At 45.0% G+C, this 22,143-nt stretch overlaps 1 protein-coding gene across 1 annotated transcript in view; it reads right to left on the bottom strand.

Annotated features, from left to right (window-relative positions):
• LOC144823367 (uncharacterized) overlaps positions 1-22,143 on the bottom strand; it is an 888,205-nt gene that overhangs the window by 576,613 nt on the left and 289,449 nt on the right. The gene's annotated exons all lie outside the window — the stretch shown is intronic.

The raw sequence follows: 22,143 nt of genomic DNA, 5'->3' as shown, positions 1-22,143 counted from the left end.
TGTGGGGGTGGCTGGGAGGTGTGTGACTCTGTGCATAGATGTGTGAGCAGTTGATTCACTAGGTGTATGAGTTCAAGAGTGCATGTGGAAAAAGCTACATGGGCGGTTGACTGTGTGCATGAGTGTATTGATGAGTGAATGGATATCTCAATGCTACATGTCATAGTAAGTACATATGTAAAACACAGTACATGTGAGAGTTGGCATATATAAATAACTGTGCATGAGAGCCACTGAATGTGTGAGTGGCTGTATGGATCATTGTGAACTTGTATCAGGGATTGTATAAGAGAGTAAATATGTGTTAGTATATGTTTGAATAAGTAAGGTGTGTATAACTGTATAGTTGAGGAAATGGAGGTGAGATTGTTTCTTTGCATGACTGACTAGGTGTGTGAGTAACTCCATGGATGAGTGACAGTGTGTGAGTGTCTGTATACACTGAGTGTATCTAAGGTTATATTAGAGTCTGAAGAGGTTTATCGTATTAGCACAAGAATGATGTCAAATGAGATGTCATCAGTGATGTCATCAGTGATGTCATTTGAGATGTCATCAGTGATGTCATCAGTGATGTCACTGACCATGTCATGAATGATGTAATATGTGACATCATCAGCAGTGGATTGCGGGTGCGCGATATATAGTTAGTGCAACTAACTATATATGGAATTTCAATGGTTTTGTGTGAGTAAAATAAGGTTTTCTAAATGCTAATTCCTAACTATATATGGTCTATAACCTATGGTTTTTTCAGTGAATTTTCAAGGTTTTGTAAATGCTAATTCCTAACTATATATGGTCTATAACCTATGGTTTTTTCTGTGAATATATATATATATATATAGATATATATATAACCTACTGGCGGTCGCCAGTAGGTAGTTATAGTTAGGACCTAGTTTGCATAGGAAATCCGCAACATTCTTTTGGGAATAACTTTGGCGCCGGTTGATGAATCTTTGCGAATTTCTCAAAGAAGATCGCCCGCTCCGCTCCTTCCCTGAAAGTTTGGGGGGGATTCGTCAAGTGGGGGCTGAGAAAAAAGGGGGTCCCAAAACGTGTTTTCCCCATGTTATTTTCCATAGGACGATTAGACACGGCTACAGCCCGAAAAGGCTTAACGGAATTACAAGAAATTTGGCAAAATGGTAGAGTCTGATTCGCAGATCACGCTTTTGCTCAAATGGTGTAAATCCCTCCAGTAGTTCCTGAGAAAATCTAAAGAAAAAAAATATCACGCGTACCTTCCCGAGCACGAGCTGCATGCTGATTGGCTGTCAACTGTCTGTCAACACTCCTAACCAGAAATTGTTGGCAGCCATCTTGTGCCTCGGTAGACTGAGGCACAAGAAAGCAGAAAAACAAACATTTAGAACTCAAAAAGGGGGCAGGGTAGAAGCACCCTGACCCCCTAGTCCTGCTCAAGGGGTCCCACAAGGACCCCCAAGCCCCCCCCCCCCCCCAATTTTTTTTTTCAATCGCGGGGTACGCGTACGGTACGCATACCTTTCAGAGCACGAGCTGCATGCTCATTGGCTTTCAACACTCCAAACCAGGAAGTGTTGGCAGTCATCTTGTGCTCGGTAGACCAAGGCACAAGAAAGCAGAAAAACAAACGTGTAGAACGAAAAAAGGGGGCAGGGTAGAAACACCCTGACCCCCTAGGCCTGCTCAGGTGGTCCCACACGGACCCCCAAGGCCCCAAAAATGTTTTTAAAAAACCCGGTCTGCTTTTTTTCAAATTACCCCCCCCGGGGGGACCAAATCCCGGGGGCATAGTGAAAAAGAAGTGTGGGGGGGGCCCCAACCCTCCCCACACTGCCCCGGGGACCGCCACCCCCCGGGGCAAAGCAACGCAGCCCCCTGGCGCATACTGGAGGTTCCAAGGGGAATTGGTTCCCCTTCTGCAAACGCGCCAGGGGGCTGCGTTGCAGAGAGGTGTAAAAAGGGGCGTGGCCTCATTACACCTCTCTGCAATGCAGTCCCCTGGCGCATACTGGAGGTTCCTGGTGGGCTAGTTGGCCCCCAGGGACCCCCAGTATGCTAGAGGAATTAGTTCCCCCTCTGCAAACGCGCCCGGGGGCTGCGTTGCAGAGAGGTGTAAAAACAGGTGTGGCCTCATTACACCTCTCTGCAACGTAGCCTCCCGGCATATACTGGAGGTTCCCGGTGGGCTAGTTAGCCCCCAGTATGTAAGGGAACTTAATCCCCCAACTTAGAACACTCTACAGGGCGCGTTAGCACAGTGGTGAAGGTAGGGGGCGGGGCTTGAGGTGATGTGAGTGCAAACATGCCCTGAGGTACGTTTTAAGTTGGGGAATTAATTACTGTTCAATCCAGAGGTCCCCAAGGGGGCAACTAGTCCAACAGGTATCTCCAGTAAGCGCCACGGAGCTGTGTTGCAGAGTGTTGTAAAAAGGGGGCGTGCCCTTTGAACACCTCTCTGCAACACATCTGCCTGGCGCATACTGGAGGTACCTGGTGGGCTAGTTGGCTCACAGGGGACCTCAGGATTGAAGAGGAATTAATTCCCCAATCTAGCTCACTACTATTCCAGAAAAGTAAATTTAACTGTACTTACCAGTAACTTGAATTTCCTTCCATAGAATATCATTGCCTGCTATATAAAATATATATAAATTAAAAAAATATTAAATTAAAAAAATATATATTACAATTTAAATATTTTTTAAAACATTTTTTTCCCAATTTATATTAAACATATGTAATGTAATTTAAAACATAAAATATCTAAAAATAAATAATCGGTACAAAAAAATATAACAATTAATACATTTAATAATTATCATTTACAAAACCTTTGAAATTCACTGAAAAAACCATAGGTTTCACACACGTTATAGTTAGGAATTAGCATTTAAAAAACCTTGCAAATTCACTGAAAAAAAACATAGGTTTCCCACACGTTATACTTAGGAATTAGCATTTAAAAAACCTTGCAAATTCATTGAAAAAACCATAGGTTTCACACATGTTATAGTTAGCTGGACATTTCACTCATACAAAACCTTTGAAATTCCCCCGTTATAGTTAGTTCAGCTAACTATAACTCGCGCGCCGGCAATGCACTGCTGATGACGTCACATATTACATCACTCATGACATGGTCAGTGACATCACTCATGACATCACTGATGACATCTCAAATGACATCACTGATGACCTCACTGATTACATCATCCTTGTGAAAGAGTGGCAGACCTCCTCTCAACGTAATATAACCTTTGATACACATATTCAAAAATAGAAACTAACATTTTCAAAAAAATGGCGATACCAATACCAGTTACAACAACCTATTCAGTAATTCCACCATCTATATACACATCCACTCATTCACTAACAGTTCTATATAGTCCCTCATACATGTACTCACTCTTCATATGTACTGATACACCTATACATCCTGTTACACACCGACAGTCATCCATAGAGTTACTCACACACATACTCACACATGCAAATAAACTATCAAATATCCATTTATTTATTTTTTAAACATAGTTTATTGATTTTCTTCTCCATTCACACAAGTATACATTTTGTCCTTACTGTAACAGCAATTCGGCATTCATTTTAAGTGCCCCCTTAATCTACTTTAATAGTTTGGTCATGTTCTGGCATCATACTTTATTACATTTTGTTATCCCCACCCCTGCTACAATTAAATCTCCCCAACTCCCTTCTCACAGTAACTTGTCCCTCCCCAACTTTCGTCATCGCCACTTAGGGTAACAGTAATTCTATCTTTTAATCATGTTCAGGAGCCACTTTTCGACATTCCTCCAGATGTGTCTGGTTTGTTCCAGGGACACCCCTACTCATTGGGGGGCGCTACCCGGTCTTCGTGAGTCTCATAGTCTCTCAATGCTTGCACCATAATTTCCCATGCTGTGGCCGTTTCTAATGCTTTATCATTGTTTAGCCTACGCGCTTGTTGATAGCGTAATGTACTTTCACTGCTTGCCCATTTTAATAACTCACTCCTCCATCTCCTGCTACTAGGCCCTACTGTTGCCTTCCAGTGCTTAGTGATTTCTCTCTTCGCTAATATAAGGCCCATGTCTATAAATTTGCTCGTTATCTTGTTTTTGGACGTGTGGGGAAACCAATGTAGTACACTAGTGGCTATGTCAAATGTCAGCTGTCTGTCTGTGGTATCATTCAGCACTGGCCCCACCTCCTCCCAGTAAGTTCCGAGCACCGGACAGGACCAGAGCATGTGGTCTAGTTCCACTCCAGGTCGCGTGCATCTAGGATATGCTGCCTCCTCCACCCTAAAATATTTGCGTATTCTACCTGGTGTTAGGTACGCCCTGTGAAGTATGTAGAAGTGCACAAGTTGGAATCTAGCATTTCTAGTACTCTTCCAGGCCCTTTTCACTATTTGCGACCATGCAGTGTCAGGAATTTCTTTTCCTATATCCGCCTCCCATTTCTCCTTCAGTGTCTCTAGGGGCGCTATCCCTTCGTGAAGCATTCTGGTGTAAAGGCATGTGACTGCTTTAAACGTCCCAGCTGCCATCATAGTATATTGGCAGGCCATGGTTGTTTGGGGCTCCGATAGCCCTTCTCTCCAGTGAGCTTGTATCGCCCTCGTCAATGCTGCGTGTAATAGGTACCCTCCTCTGGGAAGGTCAAATCTGTCTCTCAATGTCTGAAAGGGTAACAATGCGCCATCTTCATAAAGGTCTCCTAACATTTGGAGCCTCGCTTCCTCCCTAGTCTGCAATTGCGACCAATCTCCGCCATGTGGCAACGCCGTTGCCATGCCTAGTGGGATTTCTGGTGCATATGGGTGCAGGACTCCTGCTCTGCGCTGTGATCGGTTCCAGCATAACCAAAGTGTTTTTTCCTCCGTTACCAGGTCTTTTGGGTCTATTTTTTGTTGGAGCGCTATGTACGACAACACGTGTCGCGGTATCCCCCTACCTCTTTGTTGTTCCGGGCCTCTAAATTCTCACGCAATTTCTTGCGTGAACACTTGTAGCTGTGCAGCTAGATAGTAGAGCTCAAAGTCTGGGACTGCCAGTCCCCCCTCGGCTTTGGGTCGAACCAGTGTGGATAGTGCTACTCGCCGTCGACCAGCACCCCAGAGGAAAGACACCGTCAATGATCTCAGTGATTTAAACACAGAGCCCGGTATCCATATTGGCAGTGTCCTGAAATAATACAGGAAGCGCTGCAGCGCTATCATTTTTAACAGGGCTATGCGGCCCATCACCGATAGTGGGAGGGTGGCCCAGAAGGCCATGCTGCTTTTCAAAGCTCGCACGCCCCTGCTTATGTTTCCCTCCAGTATTTCTGCAGTGCTGTGGTATATGTGAACCCCCAAGTATTTCAGACAAGAAGGTTCCCATCTCACCTCCCCTTCCGTGGTGGGCTGGGCAGTTCCTCGTCTCACTGGGAACAGGCATATTTTCGACCAATTTACTCTTAAGCCCGAGATGTCGCCGAAGTACGCGAGTAATGACCTGGCCCCTAGCAACGCCCCGTCAGCATCCTCCAGGAACAATAGCATGTCATCGGCGTATAACGATATGTATTGTTGTTCATTTCGCCCCTCAGGCCTCCGTAGCAATTCCCTTCACGTATTTTTGCTGCCAATGGCTCAACCGCCAATGCAAATAATAATGGGGACAGTGAGCATCCCTGTATCGTGCATCGCTGAACTGGATATTGCTCCGATATCAATGTCCCCACTCTCACTCTAGCTACAGCCGAGGTATACAAAACCCTTGTCCATTGTATAAAGTCTGGTCCTAGGCCAACGCGTCCCATAACCCTATATAAATATCCCCACTCTAGGCTATCAAAGGCCTTCTCCAAATCCACTGATAGTATCATTGGTTGTCGCGCTGCAGGATGGTCATCCCCCAGCAGGCGCACCAGCCTCCTGATATTTGTGGACTTGTTTCTCGTCGGTATGAATCCAGCTTGATCCTCGTGGATCAGTGTGGTCATAAAGCTCAAGAGCCTGGTCGCTGGCACGCTACTTAGTATTTTATAATCAGCTGTCAGCATCGATAACGGCCAGTAGGAAGTCGTTTCCATGCCATTTCGATCCGGCTTCAACAGTGGGATCACTAGCGCCTCTCTCATAGATTGTGGGAGCTGTACTTTCTCTTTCGCCTCCTTATAAAGTTCCTGGAGCCGTGGTGCCAGGAGATCAATATATTTCTCATAGAATTCTATGGGTAGGCCATCCACGCCTGGGGTTTTATTGCGGGCCATGCTTTTAATGGCTCTTCGGATTTCACCCAATTCTATCTCCTTCCCTAATTCTTTCGCCTGTTCAGGGTCTACCATAGGTAGGCATATGCCCTCTAAGAAAGTGTCAATAGCAGGGTCCCCTGCTAGTATAGTGTTTTGGTACAGTTCCGTGTAGTAGTTCTGAAAGCACTGCAGTATCTCGTTCTGGGTGTTAACTACCATATCTGTCCCTATACTAAGAGCCAGTATCGGGGAACTCCTTTTAGTTGGATTAGCCAGCCAGGCCAATAAGGTTCCTGCCTGCTCGCGCTACGTAGGCCTTGTGATCGAAACTACGCAGGCGCTCTACTTCTACCGCCACTGCCTCCTTCGCCTGTCTAACCTCATCTTGCAGTTCCGGATGTCCGGGTCTTGCTAGTTCTGTCTCTCGTAACTTATTATCCACTAAAGCCAAGTCATTTAAGATTACTTTACGGACACCCGCGTGCTTCCCTATGCATATCCCCCTTACGACCACCTTGAAGGCGTCCCATTCCGTTGCTCTCGCGGTTGTGGAGTTAGCATTTTCTATGAAATAATGGGTGATTTCCTCCTTTAGCGCCTCAGAAAAGACTGGGTCTTCTAAGGTCTCCAGGCGCAGTCTCCAGGTGGGTATGCACGAGGTTCCTATCATCCAATGCATGGTGATCAGCAATGGGTTATGGTCCGAGATCGTCCTGGTCAAGTATTCAGACTGTACTACAGTTGGCAGTATTGTGGGGGAGCACAGCACCGCGTCTAGCCTAACATGTAAGTCATACATCCCAGAAAAGTAGGAGTAGTCTCTGTCTAGTGGATGTTGTTTGCGCCATACGTCTGTTAAGCCCCATCTGTTTTGCCACTCCACCCTACCCTTGGACAGCCTGTGTATCAGTGAGTCGACCAGCGGGAGATGAGATCTATCCAGCGCCACGTCTGTAATGGAGTTGAAGTCACCACCCAGCACTAGCGGACCCGCTAAGTAGTGCGCCAAGGCTCCCGACAGTCGCGTCAAGAACCCTAGCTGGTCCACATTGGGCGCATATACACTACAAAGAGCGATGTCCCTGCCTCTGAGTTTCCCTTTGATGGCCACAAATCTGCCCTCGGGGTCAATCACCTGGCTAGCCAGTTGGAACGGGACTCCTGCCCTCACCCAGCTTAAAGCACCTCTAGCATATGCAGAGTATGTAGTATTATATACTTGGCCCCTCCATCTCCTCTGTAGTGCTATACCCTCGGCTCTTGTCAAATGTGTCTCTTGGAGTAGTGCTGTGTGCACCCCCCTACGTACTAAGTAGGCATGAATTTTATGCCGCCTCGCCAATGTGTGTATCCCTCTCACATTCCAGGTTATACATCTTAAGTCAGTGGTGTCACCCATTCTATAAATCTCATCTGTGCAACATTATCTATAACCCTAGGTGTGTGACGATGACTGTCTCCCCCCAAACTACCCCTAAAGTACCCCCAACCCCCCTCCCTCCCAAGAACCGGATCTAGCAACAAACACCTAGTTCCCGTCCAAACCCAAACATGACTCAACTTGCTTCGAAGTCCAGCAGTAGTCACTGAGGACATGCCTTAAAGGCGGTGAGGGGAAGCTGCCCGCCGGAGGGTAGCTACCTTACTTCTCCAAATCCGAGTAATCCGCTGAGCCCCTTGGTTGTGTCACCTCCAAACGCCCTCCCGCCTCCCCAATAATGTTCGCTCAGGCCACTACCTCCTCATGTCCTCACCAGTGGCAGTCCATCTTGTCAGGCACTTCCCAGTTCCGTCGGTCCCAGCATTCGGCTAACCCTCATCCAGCATCCCATGGCCCGCCTTAGGTGTGACCCTCGGTAGTCGGTCGCTGTCCGCCTCTGAGTGTTCAGTGTCAGAGCGAACGTTGTCTTTTTCGGACTCCGTGCCATCCTGTGATGGCGATCTCTGCGCACTTGATATCGCGGACACCGCTACCAGTGCATCTCTACGCTCTATCTCCGTCTGCGAAGTAGAGGGCCTCCCAAGGTTCCGTCGTTGATTGCGAAGGCGTCTTGATTGCCGTGGTGGTAGTCCTTCAGCAACAGTAGTCGTTATTCTTACGGTGCCATCTTTCCCTGCTCTATACAACTCCAACCAAGTACAGACATCATCAGGGGTGTCAAAAAAGTTTGTTTTGCCATCGACAATGACCCTCAACTTAGCCGGGAAGAGGAGAGAATATTGGAGCCCCTCATTGCGTAGCTCTCTTTTGACTGGCGCGGCGACGTTGGGTCTCGTAGGTGTAGTCTGGGAATATGTTGACCAGGCGGTTTTCCACCTGGTATGGGCCATCCGTTCTCGCCTTCTGAAGTATCAGGTCCCTGTCGCGGAAGTGTAGTAGCCGAGCCACCACCGGTCGCAGAGGACGCCCCTGGGGGGGAGGTCTGGGCGGGACTCTATGCGCTCGTTCTAATGTGTAAAAAGTGGACAACCCCACTAGCACCACCACAGACTTCAGCCAAGTCTCCAGATACTGTACCATGTCCGTCCCTTCGATTTTCTCTGGAAGTCCCACTATTCGGATGTTGTTCCGGCGGTTGCGCCCTTCAGCATCCTCCGCTCTTTTCTCTAAGGTGACCATGCACTCTAATATATCATTCAGGGGGGTTTTCAGCTCCTTCTGCAGTGGTTCAATGGTCTTCAGTGCTCCCTCCACTGATGTGACCCTGTCGGCCAGCTTACCATGATCGGCTCTCAGCAAGCCCAGTCCTGTGGTCACCAGCGCTGTTCGTTATTGCTTCCAGGATTTTGTCCAGTTGTTGTCGCAGATAGGGGTCACGCACCTGCTCAGTGTCTCCCTGTTCTATTCCGGTGGGCGAATTCTCTTCCGCTGGTGGCTGGGTGTCATTCTTGCTTCCTTTCAGCTTCCCCATCGTTAGGCACTTTCTTCAGCTTTTTGTTATTATTTTTCCCTTTCCTTTTCCCCTTGGCGCCTTACCCCCTTCTTGGGTTTCACTTCTTTTCCACTCTTCTGGCGCTTCACGTCCCCGGCGTTCTCCCCGGCCTCTTTCCTTCACCACCTTCTCTAGTGGTCTGACAGGGTTCTGTGCACGGCGTTGGGCGATTCACACAGCAGGGGTCTCACGTTAATCGTTGCTAGTTCTGGTGGGCTGTGGGCGACGGACAGTTGGTAATCGCCCTCCTGGCTTTCGCCGTCTCCGTTCTGCGCTCTTGGTGGGGAGCTTCCTACCTCCTTCTGATGGGGGGTCCGGCCGCCGCCATTTTGGGTCTGGACTCGGCGGCAAGTGCCTGCTTCACGAATGTCTCCTGGATACTTCTCTGGTGCCAACTATGGTGTCTAGCACCCTCTGTGCTGCCGTTGCAGGCCCAGCTGCGCCTCCGTCGGTAGCCCCAGCTCACCTCGGTCGGAACACGCTCTGGGCATCTGGCAAGTGCGCCTCTCTTGTGTTTGCGCTCCGCCAGTTATCCACTTTGGGCGTCCCTACACCGGATCGCTTGTCGGGGCCCACCGGGCCTTCCCGCTCTTAGCACCTCCCTCTGGACTCTCGTAGCATTACTTCCCGCAAAGCGCGCTCCTCTATTGCAGTTTCGAGGCTTCCAAGCCGCTTCCGTCTCCCGTGTTGACTTACGGGATCTCCCAGGGCTGAATGTTTGTGCGGGACGGCTGCCTCCTCACGTTGCGCCCCTCTGAGCCCTCCTGTGCTGCAGGCCAGAGTATCGGTAATCAGGCTGGCGGCGTCTTGTAAGGGCACCGGTCTTTCCGTCTCTCCGTGCTTCCCTGTACTTGCGCCGCCTCTCACCCTCAGCCTGTGTGAGCGGGTCCTTGGGGCTACCGCTCCGCAGGGCCTCTGATCTACATACGCCCCTCGGGTCACCCCTCCGGCTCCGGGACTCAGGGTTTTGATTTGTTCTGAGCAGGCGCCATTCTGGGGAGCTGTAGAACGTCCCTCCGGGCAGCTTTTCGGCGCGTTTCTTTAGGTGCTCTGGGCGCTCCCCACCTCCACTTCTGTCATCGAGGGGGGGCCTTTGTCCCCTCTATTGCTCCGTGTGTGGCAGGGGCTTTGAGGACCAATGTATCAGGATAATTACGGGCTATTATGCGGAGGTCTCCGCTTAGGCAGCCACCATCATCGGCTGCTAGCCACGCCCCCTGAAAACTATCAAACATCAATTTATTTGCATATACAGCTATACACACACTACCACACTTACTTCTACGGAAACTTACATATACTTACTCTCTTAAACAATCAATTATAGAAACACATACTTATTTAAACAGGAACTCTTCCAATCTCTCACTCTCACATATACTCACTTATATACATCAATACTCACATATACTAGATTAAAACATATGTAGTTACTCATAAAGATACTATTGAGACAGTCATTCACTCAGTAACAACACCCATACACACACTCATCCACCCATACAGTCCTGCACACATGCTGTCTTCAAAACACATACAAACAGTGAGTCAGTCATTCATGCATCAAAGCGCTAAGTAATACCCCCCACCAAACCATACAGACACTCATACTGGCACTCAAAAAAACAACTAATAACCCATATACACACTCATGTAGCTACTCACCAACCCATGCAGCCACTTATACACAAAGTGAGACACTGATACATATATTTAAATATTTAAACATTACTCGCTAATATATGAATTCACTAAGATACACTTAATAAGTCAGTTAACCAATCAATTTTACAAAAAAAAATCCATTTAGACACTTATTTACCCATTTATTCTTCCATCGACCTTTAGATATACATATATAAAAAATATTTATTTTTAAGAAAGACACACATTCACTGGATGATGTAATCAGTGATGTCATCAGTGATGTCATTTGAGATGTCATCAGTGATGTCATGAGTGATGTCACTGACCATGTCATGAGTGATGTAATATGTGACGTCATCAGCAGTGCATTGCGGGCGCGCAAGTTATAGTTAGCTGAACTAACTATAACGGGGGAATTTCAAAGGTTTTGTAGGAGTGAAATGCCCAGCTAACTATAACATGTGTGAAACCTATGGTTTTTTCAATGAATTTATATATATATATATATATATATTCACTGAAAAAACCATAGGTTTCACACCAGTTATAGTTAGGTGGAAATTTTACTCGCATAAAACCATTGAAGTTCCCACGTTATAGTTAGTTGGACTCACTATAACTTGCGCGTGCAATGCACTGCTGATGGCGTCACATATTACATCACTCATGACATGGTCAGTGACATCACTCATGACATCACTGATGACATCTCAAATGACATCACTGATGACAACATCCTTGTGACAAAGTGGCAGACCTCCTATCAGCATAAAATAACCTTTGACACACACATTCAAAAATAGAAACTAACTTTTTCTTAAAAAAGGAGAAACCAATACCAATTACAACAACTTATTAGGTAATTCCAACATCTACATACACATCCACTCATTCACCAACAGTTCTATATAGTCACTCATGCATGTACTTACTCATCATATGTACTCATACACCTATACCTCCTGTTACACACTAATACTCATCCATATAGTTACTCACACACAAATTCACACATGCAAATAAACTATCAAAAAACCATTTACTTGATTAGCCTGCTATATACACACCACTACACATACTTCTACAGAAACGGAAACATATTTACTCTCTTAAACAATCAATTATAAAAACACATACTCACTAACCCACCCATACACACAATCATCCACCCATACAGTCTTGCACACATGCTGTCTTCAAAATACATACAAATAGTGAGTCACTCATTCATGCATCTGTGCTCTAAGTAATATCCCCCACCGAACCATACAGACACTGATACTGATACTCAAAAAAACAACTAATAACCCATATACACACTCATGTAGCTACTCACCAACCCATGCAGCCACTTATACACAAAGTGAGACACAGATACAGATATTTAAATATTTAAACATTACTCGCTAATATATGTATTCACTAAGATACATTTAATAAGTCAGTTAACCAATCAATTTTACACAAAAAAACATCCATTTAGATATTTATTTACCCATTTATTCTTCCATCAACCTTTAGATATACATATATAAAAAATGTTTATTTTTCAGAAAGATACACATTCACTGGATGATGTCATCAGTGATGTCATTTGAGATGTCATCAGTGATGTCATGAGTGATGTCACTGACCATGTCATGAGTGATGTAATATGTGACGTCATCAGCAGTGCATTGCACGCGCAAGTTATAGTGAGTCCAACTAACTATAACGTGGGAATTTCAATGGTTTTATGCGAGTAAAATTTCCACCTAACTATAACTGGTGTGAAACCTATGGTTTTTTCAGTGAATTTAATAGGTTTTTTAAATGCTAATTCCTAACTATAACTGGTGTGAAACCTATGTTTTTTTCAGTGAATATATATATATATATATATATATATATATATATATATAAAATTTCTATGGCAAAATGAAACCCATCATTTTGTTCCTTTTCAAATTAAATGTATTAAGTGTTACCACTTTATTCCAATCAAGATGACTTCAGGTGTGCCATACTTTTGTCATAAGTAAGACTGTTGGCGTTCTAGTTGTTCTTTAGAACACTCTGGGACATTCTGTCATTGGGCTATAGTTGGGCTACATCTGGCTGATATTTGGGCTACATTTGGGCTCTTTTGTCTCTGGTGGCCATCTTGGGAGACTGCATATCAGAATTTTTTTTTATGAAATATACGAGGATTTGAGAAGTCACTCAAAATGTGCCCTAATTTTTCTTTCTTCAGCACTAATCATAATTTCTATGGGAAAATGAACCCACTCATTTTGTTCCTTTGCAAATTAAATGTTTTAAGTGTTAACACTTTATTCCAATCAAGATGACTTCAGGTGTGCCATACTATTGTCATAAGTAAGACTGTTAGCGCTCTAGTTGTTCTTTAGAACACTCTGGGACATTCTGTCATTGGGCTATTGTTGGGCTACATCTGGCTGATATTTGGGCTACATTTTTTTTTTGTCTCTGGTGGCCATCTTTGGGGTACATTGGGCTACATTGGGCTACATTTGGGCTCTAACATATATATAGCCCAATGTAGCCCAATATATATTTTTTCAAAGTTAATTTTCGTAAAAACCACTGGAGCATATATCTTGAGACATAGCAAAGGCACATCGGGGTACCAGTCCCTACAATTTTGCCAAGTTTGGTAGAAATCCATTCAGCCGTTCGGGCTAAAAGTGAGTCCAACCGCCCTATGGAAATTAACATAGGGAAAACATGTTTTGGGACCCCCCTTTTATCTCGGCCCCCGCTTGACGGATCCCCCCGAAACTTTCAGGGAAGGAGCGGAGCGCAGCGAGGCAAAGTTAAGGAAAATTACAGGCAGATCCCTCATTCGGCGCCAAAGTTATTCCCAATAGAATGTTGCGGATTTCCTATGGAAAACGATCCTAACTATAACTACCTACTGGCGACCGCCAGTAGGTAATATATATATATATATATACATATATATATATATATATATATATATATATATATATCTCCAGGGAATAAGGCAAAGTGAAAGAATGTGTGCTGGCATGTTTAATATTGACTGATGATTGTGTAATTACAAAATAGGGCTGTTTTACTTATTTACTGTCTGTATGTTACTTTCTTGATATGATCTTTACCAATTGTTTACGCTAATGTAAACTAAAAAATGTTGTAGGAAAAATAGAAGTTGAATCAGATATTACTCTTCCAAAATAAGATTTTTGGAAACATACTACCAATAAGAAGCCAAATTGTGAAAAATATACTCTACATTTAGAGTACCTCTGATATCTGGGCTATGGGAAGGTTACCAAACGGAGATATGTGTAAGCGGCTGGTTAAGTTTGGCAACACCTCTCCAACAACAAAAAAGCATGCCTCACATCTCTTCTGAATTAGATATTGCCACCCAACCTTGAGACATATACAACCTACACATATATCATCACAAGATCAAGGAAACTCCAAACTAAGATTTGACATCCCTGAAATCGGTGGATGGCAATGGTTGAAAAACAGAGTTAGGAGTAGCAGTTTAACGGTCCTGCTCCCCGTGGATCACCCGGATGTACATACACACATCCTCTGGCCAGGCGAGACCAGAAGCTTTAAATAAATATGAGTATGCCTTTTGGGGTCTCACTCTGACACAAATACAGTGAGTGCTGAGTGGTATATTGAGGGACCCGGGAGCAGGCCTATCAAACATGGGGTACCAGCAAGCTAATATACCCCAACACCACATTACGAAAGCCCACTAAGGCAGAGTGTGCTTACAAATTTACAAATGACACTAACATAACATAACACATAGCATAACACAGAACAGATCTTATAGACAAGTAACATAACTAAAATCTTTAAAAAGGTTGCGTTGTGTAATGCATCAAATGTAATTTCCAACAGTTTCCAGTCAATTCATTTGACTAATACCCCTGGTTTGAAGCACCTTTTACTGAGAGAACTGCAGGAGGAACTGATTAGGAACACATTACAAAAAAAGGGGAAAAAAAGTATTTTAGCATCCCTTAATTGATAATCTGAAATGCCTCATTAGAAGGCCCATTGCCGCTCTCTCTTAGAAACGAGTTCTGCCCTAGGAGAAAGCCGGGCTGAGAGTCCTGTTGAATTAGCCGCCGCCTGGGAAGGCGGATAATCTCCCGGTCACTGTCTAATAATGTCATGAGCGCGGACGGCGCAGCCAGACTTCCATTAGCCCTTTTCCCCGCGCCGTAACTGAGTGCTAAAAATTGATTGTTAACGAAGCAAATGAATGAAGCAACTACAGCTTGGAAACCATCGAGCAGACGCGCATAGGCTCCCCAAAGGTTCCATTTGTACAAAGTGAGTTGTAACAAGTTAAAAGGCACTTTACGATCTATCGCAACATTCTGCTTCCGTCGTCCCCCAGACTAAAAATAAACCCGGTTAAAAATCATTTGCTTAAATTTCAAGTTCATCTTGAATCCAATTGCTTGGTAATGTACAGCGAACGCTAAGTGCTTCTGCTTTTAAGCGATTGATTGCTCGAATTGATGAAGAAATCTTTAGATGTGACCTTTAACTGTACGAACAACAAGCGGCTTAGAGCGACAAAGAGGACGTGGCCACAAGAGCAGCAACAAAAGGCTGAAGTTCCACTCTGACTGATGTAAAAAAAAAAAAAATCCACAAAACTTTAATCCATGTCAGACGTTAATCTACTGCAGATTGTTTAAAAATGTCTCGAGATTTGTTGCATGTCTTAATGGATCCAATGGTTAGTCAAGATAATACTTTTGATTTAGGAAAATTGCTCTACCATTAACTTACCAAAAAAATACAAAGGCCATTCTCGGCCTATAATTCAGAAAGCATTCGCCGGGGTCTTAGGATAAGCAATGCAGAGAGGGAGAGATGATATAACTGCATTTACAAAAACTAAATAGGAGCAGGTACCTTGGGGGGAGCTTTTGTTTCTTAGCAAGACCCTCGCACACTGCGCTACACTGGGATTTGTCTGTGCTGTTCGGATGCGGGATGGGGGCCTGTTCGGCCTTTCTGAAGGCAGATGGGCCTCTGTACCTCCCATTTACTAACAGTGTGGAGGTGTCGTTCCCAGTCTCTCGTTGGGCCAGCCCATTAATGTATGTAGATTGAGCAGGGGGACCTAAGCAGAAGTGGTCTCACATATTCAGGTGCGGTTCACAAGTGGGATCCCTTCCACACAGAGTGCAGGCAACATTTCCATTTTTTTAAAAAATTTTAGTGAAGTTAAGAAAACATGGCTTTTTTTAGAGAACCCCTCCCCTTCTTTTCATAATACTTAAAACACTGAAGAAAAGCGGTGCAATCTGCAAATATGGGCCTCTTTTTTTTCTGCCGCTCAAACCTATTTATTATCCTAATCCACCCCGGTCAATCAACAGTATATGGCACCATCTCAAACTCCTTTGGGAACTCAAACTATGACATCTGGACCATCCACAACCAGTTTGGCTCACACTTCATAGTCTTTGTAGCGCTGAGACGGAAGTGAGTGGAATCTCAGCAAGTACTGATGCCGGAAACAGCATAAGCATCGATATCAGCTAATGTTGGCGTGGGTGGGGGGCATAATACTGCAGAAACATTCCTGGTGGGATTTCAGCTATTACGACTGATGCAGGAGGCATATGCAGCAATCCTTTAGAGGGCCACACACTGAATTGCACAGGGAGTAATCAAACAACAGGGAGAGAGAAGGGTAAAGAGAACATATTCATCTTCCCAAGCAATAACTAATACCAAAAAAATGAGTTAGCTACCTACTCAACTACAGCCTTGGAACCCGCAGGGCGTTTTTAAAGAACTTTCACTCACCAACCTAGTTGGTGACATGCTTGGGTTCCCACCCTGGTTGCCGAATGCTTCCAGGATGTCCTACGACGCCTGATTACAGCGGATCTGATTTTTGTTGTGATTGTGACAGTGTGTGTAATGGTGAATGGTGATTTTAAAATTGGCTCAGGTACTCCTACCAAAAATAGTGATTTTAGTACTAAAGGTCCTGGCCAATTTTTAAAAACAGTGGTGGATACTTGTCGGACTTAAGTTCATCCCAATTTTCCTCAATGTGGTCAACATGTTTCAGCCATCCATCTAAGTGCCTCTACAGGTCAACGTGACTTTCGTCAGGACCAGAAATCAAACATGCAAGTACGCTGGGCATGCGGAATGGAGGTTTGTACTTAAGGAGAGAGTCACTTCTTGTGACCAATCCTGTAAAAATATGTGAGAAAAAGATAAGTATAATTACCATGTAGGTAAACATATAAAGAGGTCGTGTGCAGCCCTCCTCACATTGCACCTAATATCCCCATCGAACCATTTTTCATTGTGTCAGAGAGTATCTTATAGTTGTTTTTTGCATTTTCTTAGTTAGAAGTGTAGGTCCAAATTCTTAGAAAACGATGTGCACAGTAACATATAGCATACATGATCTAATCAAGTAAGGCACAAGCAAGACAATGTAAAAATTACGAAATGCCTCTCGTTTGTAACATGCATATCTACATTCATTAAACAGCCAACAACACTTTGCACCTGTGTAAATTCACTTGCATGCAATATTGTGAATAAGAACAAACTCGTAATATTGTAGTCAATCACTACATCGGATGCTCCAAAGGGGTGGGCACTATTGTCACACTCTGTCAACCACAAAGCAGTGGTTATTTATTGCAACAATTTTAAAATGGAGGATATGCTTAATGTCTATGTAAACACGGTAAGGCTCCCCCTTAGTATTCCCCACTTACTTCAAGGTGTCTCACTTTCCGATACACCTACCAATCTTTCTCGTAAGCCCCGCATCTTGCGCGTTTTACCTTAAGTACTGTTTTTTTACAGATTCACCTGCTTACAGGCAGGCCTGTTGTGGAAGACGCTCATTGGATGATACCAATCGGTAATGTGTTTCATTGCTTGAGCGCCCCGTTAGGCGATCAGTGGCACTGTCAGCTGGTTCCTTGAGGGTTAGAGTATTGACCCTGGAATGCTGTTGTGAGCATGAGGTCATAGCGCACGTGCCGTTGGTCACCATGGGAAGATAAGCGGCATGTAAAGTGCCCTCGCCCAGCCAATTGGATGTCGGCATGTCTATGCTGTAAGAGTTTTTAGTTTCCATTTCGGCGGCGCATCCCAAAGGGGACTATGTCAATTTGTTTCCTCGTATTTGTTTGATTGGTAACCGTGGAAAACCAGACGGTCTTTGTCTTCCCCTACAGCTGGCTAGTTCGATTACTAAGTGGTACAAAAGGGTGTGGTAATGGAAGGAGCATCTGAACCAATCAAACACTCACACCCAGTCAACAGAACTGGGTTTAATCCATCACTGTTCTTTAGCCCACTCTGCCACCCCAGTTCAGACATGGCCATATGCAAATCAGTCTGACCCTGTGCCTCATGGGAACAGTCCAGCCCGAACTGCCAAGCCATGCCTTCCCTGGACCGGAAACAAGCTTCCTAGGCCCGGTTTCTGGCATTACAGCCGTCTTCAGCCAGACTTGCTTGAATCCAGTGGTAAAGTGAGCAAGGGACTAACGTCTGAGTATACCCTGCCAACTTATGGCGAACAAAGTGGTACAAAAGGGGGTGGTGATGGACGGAGCATCTGAACCAATCAAACACTCACACCCAGTCAACAGAACTGGGTTTAATCCATCACTGTTCTTTAGCCCACTCTGCCACCCCAGTTCAGACATGGCCATATGCAAATCAGTCTGACCCTGTGCCTCATGGGAACAGTCCAGCCCGAACTGCCAAGCCATGCCTTCCCTGGACCGGAAACAATCTTCCGATGGATTAAACCCAGATCTGTGACTGGGGGTGAATGTTTTGCCATTGTGCAACATTTAGTCCATCAATTGTTGTTTTTGCATTTGTCACCCCAAGTGGGATGGGTATGCTCAGACGTGAGTCCCATGCTCTCCATGCCACTGGAATCAAGCTATCCTGGCTGATGATGGCTGATAGTCAGAAACCGGTCCTAGGATGCTTGATTACGGTCCAGGGAAGACATGGCTTGGCAGTTCGGGCTGGACTGTTCCCATGAGGCGCAGGGTCAAGACTGATTTGCATATGGCCATGTCTGAACTGGGGTGGTGTGGTGAGCAAAATAACGATGGATTAAACCCAGATCTGTGACTGGGGGTGAAGTTTTGCCATTGTGCAACATTCCGTCCATCAATTGTTGTTTTTGCATTTGTCACCCCGAGTGGGATGGGTAGGCTCAGACGTGAGTCCCATGCTCTCCATGCCACTGGAATCAAGCTATCCTGGCTGATGACGGCTGATAGCCAGAAACCGGTCCTAGGATGCTTGATTCCGGTCCAGGGAAGACATGGCTTGGCAGTACGGGCTGGACTGTTCCCATGAGGCGCAGGGTCAAGACTGATTTGCATATGGCCATGTCTGAACTGGGGTGGTGTGGTGAGCAAAATAACGATGGATTAAACCCAGATCTGTGACTGGGGGTGAATGTTTTGCCATTGTGCAACATTCCGTCCATCAATTTTTGTTTTTGCATAGTTCGATTACTAGTCGGGGTGATCAAACAAGGATAGTTCGTTAAAAATTAAACGTGAAACCATACTAAAAGTGAAATGTTGTGCAACTATTTCTAAATGAAAGGCTCTACCTGAAAACCTCCAATATGGCCAATTTCTCAGACTTAGAAAAGTGCATAAAGAAAACCGACTTTAACATAGAGGTAAAAGCTTTTTAACCACTTGGCTGCTAAGGCACCTGATGATCTTCCATTGACTTTCCATTGAAATCAATGGAAAGTCCATGACGAGTTACCCTTGTCATTAGCGCTGAAGTGGTTAAGAAAAGCTACGAGATCACAACTACCCCGAAAACATCATACGAAAAACCTACAAGCAGGAAAGTGATGCGAGGGAACACATCTGTAAGTAATCTAGCATCAGCGCAATACCTTGTTGCTGCACCATAAACGCAAAAGTATCTTTTTTAGGGATCTGCTGTGCTGCAGCTAATTAGGTTGCTGCCTTTGGTCTTGGTCACAAACAAGAGGCTGAAATGAACTCTTTTTGGTGTACCACTTTGGTAGCTGAGCTTTGGTGTCTTCGGTGTTGCTGGTTACCACAGTATCCGCACAGCTTGTTTTCCTTACTATTTGGTGGTTTCTTGAAGATGGCATGGGCTTCTCCACTGGGTTAGTTTGGCTCCATCTTAATGGTTTTAGAAATTACTGAGGATTCAATGTGCACAGCTCTAGTATCTGAGAGTTCATGAACTTGCACAAGAACATGCATAGTGGTCAGGGGCTTCTTTGCTGTCCTCTTTCTCTTTTCAGAGATCTGACAATTGATACTCTTGAATGATTTGGTAATTCAGTTCTTCAAAGATGTTAACAAATTTGTACATTTTCGCCAGCTGATGTAGGTGAGGATAGAATTAATCGATGGCCTCATTTTGTCCTGTTTCGACAACCTCAGAACAAAATGTTACTATTACGGGTTCACCTGTGTGCTGAGTTGCAGATTCAGCGCAGTCAATGCTTTCACACAGTCAATGCCTGGAAAAGTGAGAAACATCTTGTCCACCTCTTCATCCAGCAAATGAGGAAAGATAGATCTCTTTCTTGCAGGGTCAGTTTCTTTTTTGACAAAGAAATAATTTTTAAACATGTTAGACCCATATATTCCACCTGGCCGGTATTGATTATAGGGCAGACTGTATACCAAAAGGTTGGATGGCATTTAGTGAACTGTGCAGCATGAAGATTGTCAACAGAGGGGTTTATTGTCGCAGTGAGAACGTCATCTGGGCGAAGCATTAAAGGAGCGGCAGGCAAAGCCCACACAGTTGCACTAGGGGCATGGAAATCAAGGCCAAAAGACCTCTGGGTGTTTGAGTCTTCAGCTCTAGGAGAGGTGAATGAGTTCAGGTTGCCAAGGGTTTGGGCTATCGCTATGTGGGGTGCACAGCTTTGCTTTGACACACCATCTAGGATAAGTTCTCTATATATCTGCCCACACACCTGGCCACCAGCAGGATCACATGTAACTCCAGGTTAAAATTGATGCTGGTTTGCCACTTTTCTTCAAGAATGCACCACAGCACACTCACGTGTCCCCCAAGTACGGTGCCCATGAGCAACCTCAAGTTCATGGAAAGTACTCCAGCAGGACTGGGGTGCCTCCACTGACCATTAGGGGGAGTAAGCTCATCAGCATCAAACGAACACATCCCGTAGGAGTGAGAGGGATGGCCCTTAAGTGGCTGGAGTCCTTTTTAGAGGATAGATCGTTTCAAGTTTTTGAGGATAGATTTATCTCTGAAAGTATGCCACTGAGGTAAGGGGTTCCTCAGGGCTCATCCCTGAGCCCCACGCTTTTTAATGTTTACATGAGCCCCCTTGCTGAGGTTGTTAAGCCTTTTGGCATTCAGTTTATCACATATGCGGATGACACTCAGCAGATTGTCTCCCTTAGTCAATGTGATGAAGCTGAAACTGATCTAGCGGGCTGTCTTGAAAGGGTGTCTGCCTGGATGGAAGACTCTTATCTGAAACTTAATGGGGCTAAAACAGAGATGATGTTCCTGGGCAAAGCCTTCCCCTTGAATGCTAGTTTACTCTGGCCCAGGTGTCTGGGTCCAAAGCCCCCTTCTGAAGAACAGATTGAGAGCTTGGTGTTTGGTTGGACCACAATTTTAACTTTAAGGAACAAGCACGTAAAGTGGCAGGGAATTGTTACAGGATTTTGAAGATGAAAGGGAAAATCCTCCCCCTACTGCCCTTTAATGCCAGGAGACTGTTGGTTCAAGTGTTGATCCTCTATCGACTTGAATATGCCAATGTTCTTTATTTAGGATCTCCTTGTTCAACCATAAAAAAATTGCAGACGGTACAGAGTTGTGCTGCACGCCTCCTTACGCAGGCCCCCAATCCAGAATCTGCAAGGCCTTCTATTGCCACCCTCCACTGGCTCCCTGTCGCTGAAAGGGTTCAGTTTAAAGCATTGTGCATCACTCATAAGACAATGGCATCTAAGGATCCACCCATTCTCCGTTCTATTATCTCCCTTTACTGTCCCAATTGGTCCCTGCATTCAGGGAACAAGTTTCTTGCAGTAGTCCCCAGGATAAAAATGTTCCGGAGTGGTGGACGTCTGTTCGCCTATAACGCTGCAAAAGTGTGGAACCAGCTACCTGATCATATTCGTCTTGAGGATAACTATTTGACCTTTCGAAAACTTCTGAAAACTTTTCTGTTTATATGATAACTCCGCTTCTAGCGCTGGGAGGCCTTCTGGTAGCTATGCGCTTTAGAAATGCAGATTCATTC

This window comes from Lissotriton helveticus, chromosome 3_1 (assembly GCF_964261635.1).
Source record: "Lissotriton helveticus chromosome 3_1, aLisHel1.1, whole genome shotgun sequence".
In the NCBI taxonomy this organism is placed as follows: domain Eukaryota; kingdom Metazoa; phylum Chordata; class Amphibia; order Caudata; family Salamandridae; genus Lissotriton; species Lissotriton helveticus.
This window is presented reverse-complemented; position numbering and strand designations above follow the sequence as displayed.